Source organism: Fringilla coelebs (assembly GCF_963513975.1).
Source record: "Fringilla coelebs genome assembly, chromosome: 9".
In the NCBI taxonomy this organism is placed as follows: domain Eukaryota; kingdom Metazoa; phylum Chordata; class Aves; order Passeriformes; family Fringillidae; genus Fringilla; species Fringilla coelebs.
In genome coordinates, this window is record NC_140067.1 from 16,693,840 (window position 1) to 16,706,976 (window position 13,137).

General features: G+C 39.3%; 1 protein-coding gene across 3 annotated transcripts in view; it reads right to left on the reverse strand.

Annotated features, from left to right (window-relative positions):
• Positions 1–13,137, reverse strand: part of TGFBR3 (transforming growth factor beta receptor 3) — a 112,619-nt gene that overhangs the window by 99,203 nt on the left and 279 nt on the right. Inside the window, exon 1 of one of the 3 annotated variants that reach the window (XM_084211478.1) lies at positions 1,821–1,835. The exons of the other annotated variants lie outside the window; for them this stretch is intronic. The gene's annotated coding sequence lies outside the window, so the exon portion shown is untranslated. Of the gene's footprint in view, positions 1–1,820; positions 1,836–13,137 lie in introns of those variants that run through there. 3 annotated transcript variants of the gene reach the window in all.

Consider the following 13,137-nt stretch of genomic DNA (forward strand, 5'->3'; position numbering starts at 1 on the left):
TACAGAAATATTGTTAGATATTTAAAATTATGTCTGTTGTAAGAAGATAAACAGAACTTTCTCTTAAAGGTCTAGTAGGGGAGTGCATTTTATTTTGTCAGATACCCTAGGTACCAATAACCCAGTATTCCTCCCCCTGTATTTCAGCACTTCTTTACAGAGGTTGCTCCTTTATATTATACATTGTGCAAGTTAGGATCTGTTTGGAAGTGAGGCCCCAGAGTCCTTTCTGTCATACCAAAGTCCCACTGAAGCCTGCCAATGGTATCACACCCTCAGACATGTTTATGTTAAGTAATCAGACTTTCTCTGGTGCATATAAACATTTGTTTGCTCAGTTATCTGCTACTACCTTTATTATAGCATGGAGAAATGTTTCACATGTGCTCTAGCTGGTTGATGGGTAACTCAAATTTAACTCGTCATTTCTCAGCATGACAAACTCTGAAGGCTTTTCAATATTACTTGACACTAAATATAAACATAAAACTGTTCAAAATCTTTATTTTAAGATACTTTGAGACATGATATGCCAGGTCAACAACTCCAGTGTGCTATGCTAATAAATGACAATAGAGCTGATGCCTGCAAGCCTTAGAAACATTGAAAATTCTGACCCCAGAATGTATGCAGCAGATTTTGGAAGGGAAACACTTCAGAAGATTCACAATATCCTCTTCCACTTTTTTTTTTTTCCCCCCCTATTCTCAGTTATCTAGATGTCTAGAATAAGATTAGAGACCAGGAAGTAAAGAACTGGAATTGTTGGTATTGTGCCTTTGGGAGCAGAGGACAGATGGCACCTTGGCAACCACTAACCCTCACCATAAAGGGCTGCAAGAAATTACAAACCTCCACCATGGGACTAAGTGATAGCAAAATGCTGAGTCAGGATCATGTGGCAACATGAATATAATTTAAAAGGTTCTTGCTGACATTAAAATGGAATGAAGTACAAGGACAAAAGGCCAGATTCTGTAACACAGTGTGTGCCATGCTGTGCACCAGCAGAAGCCTGCTCAAGCAGCACTTTAAGACTAGTACCCCTGGGGCTCTGAGGAAACTCCAGGAACTCCTCAGCAGCATTTCTGCATAGGTTATTTGGTGGGGATGGCACTGCCCTGCGTGCACAGAGCTGCATCTACACTCCTGAAAGGGCTGCTGGGGCCCCAGCCCAGAACTCCAGCCTCCTGCAGATGCTTCACTCAGCACCCAGCTCCTGGAACCTCCAACTGGTCTTGGCAATACCCCAGATCCCATTGGGAGGTGGGGAGAAACAGGAGCAGCTCTGCAGGCTGCTGGTAACACCAGACACACGCTCCAGGACAGCAGCGTATGGGGAGAGCAAGGAGCTGACAATTTCACAACGTGGGGGTTCACATAGCTCCTTTTCAAGTGTCCCAGAATGGCAAGAGGTGGCAAATACTGAGCATTATTTGGGAAGTCAAATATAAACTGGAATAATTTGCTGGTATTTCTTTAGATGAAAAGAAACCTAACTCTACCTGGTGGTAGTATTTGGTTGCTAGTTCAATTTTTAAATGCTACTATAAAGAAAAATTAACAAATAGAACCAAATGATGAAGTTTCTAGTCAGTGTTATCTATAGAAGACCATCATAATGTTCTGCAAGATGTCATATGTGCAAAGAGGCAATGAAGAAGCATTCTGAAACCCAAGTTACTATGTACAGCCATTTTACCACCAACAACAAACACAAGAGAAACCAGAAAAGTAGCAACTATAGCACATATGCTAAAGAAATAAAGAAAGAAAACCAAATAAGAAAATCCAAGATATTACTCAAAACACTGTCCCACCTGCACAAGCCTCTCATTCATCAGGGACAATTTTGTAAGGCACCGAATTGCGCAGAAACAAGGAGCACAGGGAAAGAACTGGAGAGAAAGAAATTACATTTACAATCCAATTCTGACCTGAGCATCTAAATATGTTAAAATGCCAAGCTGCAATTCAACTTATATGAAATTCCTTTTGAAAAAGGTGATTTAAAAGGCAGAGAGAACACATACACATTTCCATCTATAGGAGTGATTTGATTCCTACCACAACCCACAGACCAATAACATTTTCAAGGTAAAACTCAGAGCTCTCAGTATATAACTGAAAAACCCCAAACTTCTACCCAGATTCTGCCAGTTCATGAAGAGTGAACAATGAAGACTTAAATGAAAATTAGAAGAGCTTTCTGAAGAGTGAGCTCACTTGCTTGAAGACATACACTCACAAACTTAAAATGGAGGGCAAATATCAAACAACACGAAAAGGTGACAAACTGACAGTGAGTTAAATTAATTTAGGATGAATGATATCCAAACTGTCAGCTCCACAGCTGCAATTTAAGTAAAAAGACAGACAAAACTACTACTAAGAACTCATTTAAGACTAAACCTACCAAGCAGGCAATTTGTCAAAATTTTACAAAATCTGATCACGTGTGGCAGGAATCAGCTACTAAGCTGCTATTAAGTGACCATCTGACAGTACCAAACAAACCAACTAACCAACCAACAACAACAACAAAAAAGTGAGAAAATTAAGATGTGGTGCAAAATCTGCCAGATTTTGCTTCAGTACGAGACCTGCTGTCACTAGAAAAAAAGTGAAACCTGCAAACTAGGAAAAGGAGGAAAAGGCAGTCGACAAAATAGGAAGATCTTTCCCTTAAGAGAAGAAAGCTGTGCAAAGGGATAAGGAACCTAAACTATTTACCCAAGAAGTAAACACAACTGCTAGCGAACTTGACATTCAGAAGAAATTTCCAAGAGAATCATATTTTCCTTTGGGGTATATCTGGGTGGCTATTTTTGTAAATGAGATCATGAAAGGGCATATTAAAAGTATAACCAAAAAATCCTGTTGTGGAAGAGAAAGAGAAGAAGACATGAGAGTTTTGGGTTTATTAAATATGTTTTCATGTCAATGCTTTTTACTACCACAAGCTGCAAGGAAGGCTGGCAAAAGAAGGCGTCTGAATCAAAACCATTGAAGACTATGGGGTCATTTTCACTGAAATCTGCGGTTGTAAAGGCCACTAGTCCTGGTAAAAGTGAGGGTCTAAAAAGCACAAATATCCTATTTTGTTGAGAAATATATATCTGTAGATCAAATAATGAATATGTGCTGCTAGGAACATCAGGAAGAACCTGACTATTAGCTTTTATTAGGTTTGAAAGAAGACTGGGGAAATGGAAGGGGAGGAAACACATTTTGAAGAACATGAGGACAAGCAGAGGAGAAAGCACGAGGTTTTAATTTGGTTTCAATTAGGAGCCTCTGATGCCCATGAGAATTTCAACACATAAGGCTTAGCTAGAACCCAATCAAAAGCATGGTGCTTTTGAAAGACACCAAAGCACTGACTGGAAGGAAAGATCTCATTGCTATGCTAAGCTAGAGGACAACAAATATTGTCCTTAATTCAGTGGTACTTAAAGCAATCTACATTTGTTAGAGCCAGCAGCAGAGGAAACACAAATCGCTTGAATGCACTACTGTTTTCTCTCTGCCTTTCACCTACATAAATAGTTTTCTTTGTAAAAACCTGCTACTCATCTTCCTCAGAACTTCAGTCTTTAGATTTTTTTAAAGCTAGCCTTTGAACTAAAAAGTCACCTTTAATACTTACAACAACATGGAAGAATTCACAGGCTAGAAGCATGATGCTTAGTCTTTAAAAAAACCCATCTTTCCCGATGGATTTTCCAGTTCTTACTGACAGGCACTCCCAGACCATAAGACTCTGGCCTATGGATGGCTTGCCACTAAGAAATGACACTCTGCACTGTTCTGCCACTAGCAGAAATGTCTCCACCCCCACACGGGCCTAATGCTCTTTAGAAAGGGGATGGGACTCTGCTCTAAAGTGCTTGAAGAACTATAAATTACTATGAACAAGTGCATACCCTGGGTTAGGTTCAGGCTTCAGGACATTTGAGCACCTTCCTACTCAGCCCAATTCTGTACTTTTAGCCAAGTACCTATTATGCAGTAGTCTTCTTGAAATCAGCAGTCTCCTTAGCTTCAACTTTTACACACTTTTCTTCTCTTGGTAAATTTATTTTTGCTTACTTCTTCAAAGCTTCTCTGCCCAGTCCAACCTACAGGCAGCCAGAGCCACAGATTCTAGGGTGTTTCTGTTTCCTATTAAAGGCTTCTCTAGCACAGGAATTTGCCACATTTCTTGCTGAATTGGGATCTTATTGTTTTATTTACCCCTTTTACTTCTGCTCCCTTAAGCCCTTTCCCCAATAGCCACTCTGTTTCATTAATCAGCACCTACCTTTCCCATACAAGTTCTTCCCCTGCCTTAACTCTACCCTTCTTGTTGTTTAAACTTTTCCTTCACTGCCTGAAGAATAACTTCCACTTCCTCTCTGCTTTATCAGCGTGGACTCTGCTAATTCCCTCCTCTTTCCACATGTGGTGCCAGAGGCTGCACAGCTCTCTACAACACTACTAACAAACACTTCTCTACCAAAGCAAGCCAAAATTCCTCCTCCTCTCAAGTCACATCACAAGTCCCAACAAAGTGAATGGGGATACTTGAGCGAAGCCAGCAGGATCTGTCCCTTTGTGTTGTTTTTCCATAGCAACGTGAACCCAAGTTTCTAGGCCATCCAAGGCCGTCTTCACAGCCAAAGCTTTTTCACTTTTTGTTTGCTTGTTTTACGCATGGCAACCATTTCACTCATTTAACCAGCTTTTCTTCCATTTGTCTGAGCTGCTTCCCTGTGAGAATGCAGTGAATACATGCATGCCATGTGTAAGTAAATAAGGCAATCATTTGTAATCAAGTACATCCAATCTCAAGTAAAAAAAAAAACCACAAATAGTTAACTGTATGAGCAGTTCTATAAACTTAGGAACAGCAAAAGAGTTTATTTATAACCCTACTCCTAAAAAAATGCATTTTTGAAGACTTATTAGCTGACATCATGTCAATTCTGCATGATTTGCACACATACAGGCAGGAAAGCTGATTGACAGGATTAGCAAATGTTCGTGTGGAATTGAAAATTTTTCTGTATTTTTAAATGTCTATGTCCAAGGCATATACACAAAGTCCCACAAGTTCATTCAGAACTCAAAATAGTAACTTATTCATAAACTATAAAGGGACAGATTCTGGTTCAGAAACAACAAAGTGGTTTCATTTTCAGGGAATATATGAATAGTAATAAAACTAAAACCTCTGACATATCAAAAAGTCCAGGGAAAAAGTAACTCTGATGTCCTGCAGTTCACATGCTGCTGTGCTTGTAATGGGACATTTCAACAAGTCACAGTTAAAGGCTATGGGAACTGGAAGAGTGCCAAATGAAGATGTTTTATGCCATTTAGTAATGTGCCCCTCTAGTCCATGTGATTTTTGTTTTAGTATTTTGTTTATTTATTTTCTCATTAATGTATTACAATGTAGCCTGCTAAATTACAGGAACAAAAATATAAACAAAAAAGTCCAATAAAAATGTTAAACCATTCCACCTATTTAGTAATAGTGTACTGGAGGGGGATTTTGTTACCTGGTACACATTCTACCCACAGCTGGAAAGAAAGTGTGGATGGGGGTGTCTATTCTCAGTATCATTTCATAATCAACTTCCCCTTCAGATTCACAACTTTCCCTTTTTTTAATCACCTGATTTTATAACTGTCAATTTAGATGACACCAGACATTGGAAGTTTTAGGTGAAGAATCACTGCATAATACAGCACAAAAGTAAGAGACAGCTTACAGAAACAGGACCAAAAAATCATTCTGTTATATATTCCCAGGACTTCCCTTCCCCCAAACATAGGGAGGTATGCAGCTAAATCTTCCTAGGCTGAGGGCAAGGTTTTGCTTACCAAGTGTAAACAAGAGAATAGTCTCTTAAAGGATCAGGATGCAGGAGGGTTTCAGTGCGTGGAAGGGAAGGAAGTGCATTCAGGCATCTTTTAGTGGAAGGAGTACACCAGGCTTCCACAAGGAGCAGACTGGAACAGATTGCTTTTTGACAACAGCAGAAATTCCTAGAGGTTACTGAACCTCTACAGGAGGAAGCAGAGATGGCACTGCAGACAGAGTGTAACAAGACCAACACCTCATATGTAATCTGAGTACCAAATCAGAATTTTTTACTTTATCACAGAGCTCTCAGGCACTTCCTACATCAGGACATCTCTAAAAGAAATGGAGAAAACATGAGGCAGGGATGCCGTACAGCTCTTGTACTGTAATGGCTCAAGCAATCTGCAATCTCATACCAGCTTCAGCTGTGTATTTTCTGTGCAACTCACAGCTACTCTGTTCTTTCACAGGCAAAAGAAGTCATAACAGGACCCCACCTTGGCCACAGCAGCACCCCCTTAACACCTGCCTGGAAAGACAGCACTACTTTAGCCATTCTGCTTCCACCTTCTAGTTAGAAGATGGACAAGAAATCTCACTGATCTTACCAGGGAATACCAGCAGCACAATTATATGCCATCTTTCTGATACACATTAAGGAAGCAAAAACACAGAGATTACTAGAAACATACATACATAAAAACATGGCAACCCAAGAAATCCCAAATGTACATTTAAATAAAACTCAAGTTCCCAATTAACCAGTAATATCTCACCACATCTAACAGGACCTAATCTCATGTTTTTTAAATGGGACTTGTTGCTTCTAAGAAGTTTACCCTAAAACAAAAACAGCAGAAATAGGAATCTTCATGCTAAGCAAGATCATCATAACTTACATACAAAAACATTTCCACAACCTTTCCTTCTCATAGTTAAATTTCTTTGGACTAATTACCAACTTTTTTATTGTTTCTAATTGGAAACAGAATAGGTTTCCTGGCACTGGACTATCTTACTCTTCACAAACACAGTAGCAGCCAACAACTTCACACAAATTTAATTTATCTTAAGTTTTACTTGGCTGGGTTTCTAATTGCACACCTCAACTAAACAGATAACAGCTCTAATGTACCTATCAAGACAGATATAACCCTAGGGAGGGCATCTCTGTGGAACTGAAGCCACAGCAGGATGGAAAGTTACCAACAATTCAGCAAGGCTTCTTCCACACAGGGTAAAAGATTTCAGCAAATTGCTGTTAATGAATGCTTGGCACTGTTATTTTTTTCAAGACTGAACTGCAAAACTTAGGACTGTATCTAGAAATATTCTACCTAGAACCTTCCTACCAAGAAAAAAACCTAAATCCATCACTGGTGGATTTAAAATCTTGAAATGACCTCTACACATCTAGAAAAGTAGTTTTGAAACCAGGACCTATAAATACCAGCAACTGTCTGGGTTAATTGTGAGAAACCCACAAAGAGTATGATGAAAAGCAAGACAACAGCATTAAACAAATTCACTGTAAAAGGATGCAATCCTCTTTGGGAAGGCTAAAGCAAACAAACAAAAAAGACAGTAAATAAATGAACAGGATTTAAAACCAGCGCTTCTCATTACAGGGGAATTGGATGAGGTGATACAAACCAGTCCTCCTCACTGCCATGGTCCATTAAATACTACAAGAAGTAAATTAACAGGCTGAAATATTAACTACTAGGTATTTAAAGTTAACTGCATGCATTATCAGACCCACATTTTGGAAAAAAGGCAAACAGAACAACAAAAGAAGCATGTCTTTTGGTCTCTAGAATAAGGCAAACTCTAATAGGCAGGCAGATGAGTAGATTATTTGTTCAGGTTGCTAAAGAATGCAAGATAAACACACTTACCAAAAGTTATCTGTTAGCCACTAAATTTTCAGCTGCACATCTTACAGATAGGAAACTTCTCCCACACAAATAGGGAAGTCCTTAAAGGGACACACAGTTAAAAGAAGGAGTCAAAAGGAGTTTCCCTTTGTGTAGGGGTATCTACCCTCTCACTTTCTGTCATATAAATGGTGTCATTCCATTTGTTGAGCAGAAAAATCCATTCAGGTTGGAGCAAAATTTTTTCATAAAATTTTTTATTTATAAGCACTCCACTGGGGATTTGCTTCACTCAAGGCATGAATCACTAGCATGTTCCACTCAGAATGAGTGGAGAACACTCCCATAAAATCATTATAATACAGAATTTCCTTTAATCATTTTACATTAAATGTATAAATGACGAGCCTAAAAAAATTTTTGGGCACAGGTATGGGGAGAGGGAAGACCACAACAAATTCCTGTAGTCATATAAATAATTTGTGCATCTTTCTGTCAGAAGGAAATTATCATCTATATAATCATCACTGGAGTGAACCAAATCACCAGATTTACAAGTATTTAGAAAAAGTGGTGATTTTAACTGCTGGAGTGAGGAACTAATCTATCACAGAACACAAGCTGTACATACTGGAGGAGTGACTTGGTTCATTAATGCAATAGCTTTATTACAAGAAAAGGCTCTTTTCAAATACTGCAACAGCTGCTTTGGAAAGCAGAACGGATTTTGTTTCACTCAAATCATTGTAAAAAACAATGCATCACACCTGTGATAAAATACTACCATAACTCTTAATCACACAGTGTCAAATGCAGCTACAGTCTAACAACTTACTTGTCAAATGTAAGGCAAAAGAGGACATATCAGTCTTCAATCCACCTCCAGCTTCTTGGCAAAGAAATACATTAATTCAGCAAATTTATACTACACAGTAAGCTCACTGGATACTTTGGGATTTTTTTATTACCCCTGACTCACACAATACAGCTCACCAATTTCCAACAGAAAAAGCCTATGCTTACAAAGGAGAATCAGAGAATAAATGAATTGCCACTATTCTACAGAATCACTAGTAACACCTTATGTATCACAGCCCCTATTGCCTCTGTGCAGAAAAACAACCTCTACACAGTAGCTCTATAATTAACTTGTGTCAGACCCAAGACCTCTTGATAAGCTGCTCTCCTGCAATCTAAACAGATCTCTTGCAAGGTCACAACAGAAATCATCTAAAAGAGAGGCCCTTTCCAGTTGACTCTCAAAATTTTACAACATCTTACAGAAGGATAGAAGAAAAAAAATCTGAACTAGTGTACTGAAATTAGACAGATTATTACATAGAAGTGCTAAATATAACGTAATTAAGTTTGTTAATAATAAGCAGGTGTCACTCATTTTGAAGTACTATTCACAGGATGAAGATGAAATTGTTTTCACATTTTCCTCAAAAAACACCATTCATTTCATTATAGAAACATCAGAAACTAGCATACCTTCCAAGACATAATTATTTTTAAGCAGTACAAATAAACAGTTATTACACTTAAAATGCAATATATTAAATGTTCTCTGCTGAACTCAACAAATATGACTACTTAGATAATCAAGGTCATAAAGTTCTTCTTTAAAGACATCTATTTTGTGATACTTGAAATTAAAAAATATGGAATATAAATTCAGTGGCAGCTTTCGAGCCCCTCTTTCCACGATTTCCAGAGATATCTGAAATCCCGTAAATCTCTTTCATTTTGGCTACCACAGAGTTAATTGTTGCTGTAACAGCACAAGAAATGCTGCTCTGTTGGATTGATGCCAGCACATAAAAATGTGAATGCACAGTGATGGATAAAGCAATTCCAACTGCACTACTTTTTGCTAGTACCTTTTTATGGCACAACATGCTTGTATTCATGAAGTGGCTAGAAACCAGCATACCACTGTTAATCACCACAAATATTACTGCTATAGAAGCAATGCCTACTTATAACACACAAATATTTTGTGGAACTAGATCAAAAGCAATGTGATTGCAAAGATATTTGCAATCTATATCCCAGATAGTATTTTCTGAGATTCACATAAATGGCCCAAGACTTGATAATTTGTGTCTTTAATTTTAACACAATATTATTGGCAGTATCAAAGAAAAGAATTGTTAGACAAATCAGGCAAAGATTTACCACTATTTTCAAATCACATTAAAGCAGAAATTTCAGTTTGGCTCTACAAAATACCCACTTCAGCATCTCAGAGAACCGTCTAGAGAGAAAGTGTTGGGATTCCATGAAAATGACAGAAGATGAAGACTGCCAATGGAAGTTAACATACACCTTTTGTACCTTTAGTAGCAGGCAACACCACGTGATGCTCTTAGAGAACAAAGCATGGCCATTGAAATATGCATATACTATATATACATTTATATCTATTTTATACCTCACTGTGCAATTAGTGCCATTCCAGAAACAGAGGTTACATATCTTGCTTTAAATCTGACCTGGCACCGTTAATTTTGGTTGAACTCTGTTGGGTCTGTACTTGCTTTAACATCTAATGCTAGTGGAATATACAATTGTCATCACTCACAAGCAGTAAATTGGCTACCCTGTAGCAAATGCTCCTTGGCATGTTTTTACCCCACCACCAGTGAAAGGCAGCTTAACCCCAAGTAGAAGCAGCAAGATTATCCCATTTACTGTGGGTAAGAGGCTGTGGGTAATAGCTGACACCCTGCAAATTCCCAGTCAGACATCTGTTTGTGCATCTACACCTTCAGTATTTGCCATTTGGCTGCACCAGACTCCACAGAACAGAAAGCAATATGGATTGGTGCAAGCTATCCACATAACCTTTCTTTGGCAACAGCCTTTACATTCAGTATTCCTGGTACAAAAGACTTAATCATTACGCCAAAATGAACCAAAAAGGAAAACTATTATTGCTCTGTGCTGGGACCATCAGCTGACCTCTACAGTAATAAGCTAGTAATGACTTCTTAAAACCTAAGAGACTAACTAAAAATATTTTCTCTTGTGGAAATCCTAAATACTAGAAATAGTTTCTTGTGAGAATACAACTGCTTTGCAAGTCAACTTGAGCTCTCAAGATATCTACATACAATCATATGTGATCTAGTAAGAGCGCCATTGTGAAAATATTTTGTCTAGTTCATTATCTGAAACTTTGCAGGATTACTCAAAATATCATTTCTTGGGTTTAATTCACTTCAAACATCTTCAAAGAGAAATTTCACTCACATAAACCTGTAGTGTTTTCACAAATCAGTCATGGCTAATATAACAAAAAATTGCATTCAGAAAAATGGGAGATATGCCCGTTAGAGGAAATTTATAAACAAGTATTTGAAAATAATGTGTTTATTTCAACGTATGTGGGTGTTCCACGTAAATTAACATTCACCTTCTAAAGAAACACCATCAAAAGTATAAGCCCAAAGTTTTAATAAATTATAACTGTGATAGGAGGAGAGACTTTATAGACAGCAAGTTTTGTGTTCCCCCTGCTGGTTTAGCAATTGACTTCCAAACACTGTTCATGTGGTAGCCATCAGGATGCTGGGATATTAAAGTAAGTTTTGCATGCCAGGAACAACAACTAAAAGTTACTTTTTAAAAGAACTCACATCCTCGGTGATATCACTTACACGCTTTGACTAGACAAGGCTCTGGACACACAAAACATGCAACAAAATCAAGAACAAAACAAGATCTCCACACAAAACATGCATCAAAATCAACAACGAAACAAGATCTCCCTAGGAACAGAAAGCATGTCAAGAGAGAAAAATCTGAAGTGTCACTTTAAACTTGAAAAGGTTGGACTGCAGCAAACAATTGGGGGAAGCAAGTTTCAGAGTAAAGGACTCTTCACTGAAGGAAGCCAATGACCTGCCCCCCCTCCAACACGCGTCCCTCCCTTCCTCCCCCAGCCCAGCACCAGCTGCAGCAGTGGCCCATGTCTGCATTCGAGGAGCAGCTCCTCCTCAGCTGGAACTCAAGCCCTGCAAGCTTTCATGGGTTAAAATGGAGCTCTTCAAATGAATAAGCATCTTCCATTAATATTTTACTAACACTCTCGTTGGGAATACTTTGACAGGATACGTGTCCAGTGCTAATTAAAACCCAGCTACCAACTCGTGCTGCAGCAGGCATTCATGGAAAAAAGCATGCACTGTAAGGGAAATAAACTAATCTTCATAAGTAGCAATAAACAAATAGATTTTGTCTTGGGAAGACTTTTCATTTACACATGCAAAGTCTTCCACATATGAGACTGCAATAGCATCAGTCCTCCGGGTCATCATGAGAGAAACCTAACTGATGCCACAGTTAGTGAGCAGGCAGCTCTCTCACTTGGGGTTTTTTCCCCATTGGGAGTCTGACATCAGCCTGTTTGACCTCACCAAACAAAAAGTACATAAACTTAGATCAGTATAAATACACACCCAACCAGAGAAACTTTTTGTTAGAACAAAATCATGGCACTTGCATGTCTAACTACCTCTTTAACAACTTACAAACACTAACAGAAACATTCTGTAAAAAATGAACTGTGCTAATGATCATGCATTTGAGAAGAAAATAATAAATGATAGCAAATCAATTTTAACAGCTACAGCTTAATAGAACTGAGATAAGTAGATTTACATTTGGTTACATCCACAGCAAGTGGAAAAGGCATAACTACACATGCACACTATACCTGAAGAAGTCATTTTTTTTTGAAAAGGAGAGCAGTATCACATCCTGTGCTGTTTGACACCGATGACTTTGGAACTATCAGTGCACTTGAAACTGGGGAACGCTCGTGTTTAAAAAGTTACTGAATTTACATCTAACATTGAAACCACATTCTTGTTATTACCAGGAGAGCCATACTCAGAAGACCGCAGTGACCTGACTCCGGTGCATCCTCTGCAAAATATGCAGTAGTAACTCCCACATGTCAACTCCTCACTGAACTAGCACTGAAGGGACATTATACTGGCCCTTATATTATTCTCACATACACTGAACTGATACTCTGCTCATACATTACCGAGTTCACACCTGGCCTCATGAAGGGTACGAGGACACAGCAGAGCGAGCCTCTGCAAAGCATTTCGCTCGCTGCCCACAACGCGTCCAGCACGTACCCACCAGCCGGACACACTGACTGCCGCTGGGACACCTGTAGCTCCCGCTCGCCAGGCGCCCACCTCTCGGCTCTCCCCTCGGTTCCCACAGGGAGCCCGCAGCTCGCACGGTCCCGAGGGGCGAGCCGCTCCTCCCGGCACGCGTGCGGACACTGACCGCCCCCGGCAGCTCCCGCACCGCGCGCCCGGCGGAGGCCCCCGGGACCCTCCCGCTCAGCCCGGTCACGGTGACACCCCGAGGGGCGCACAC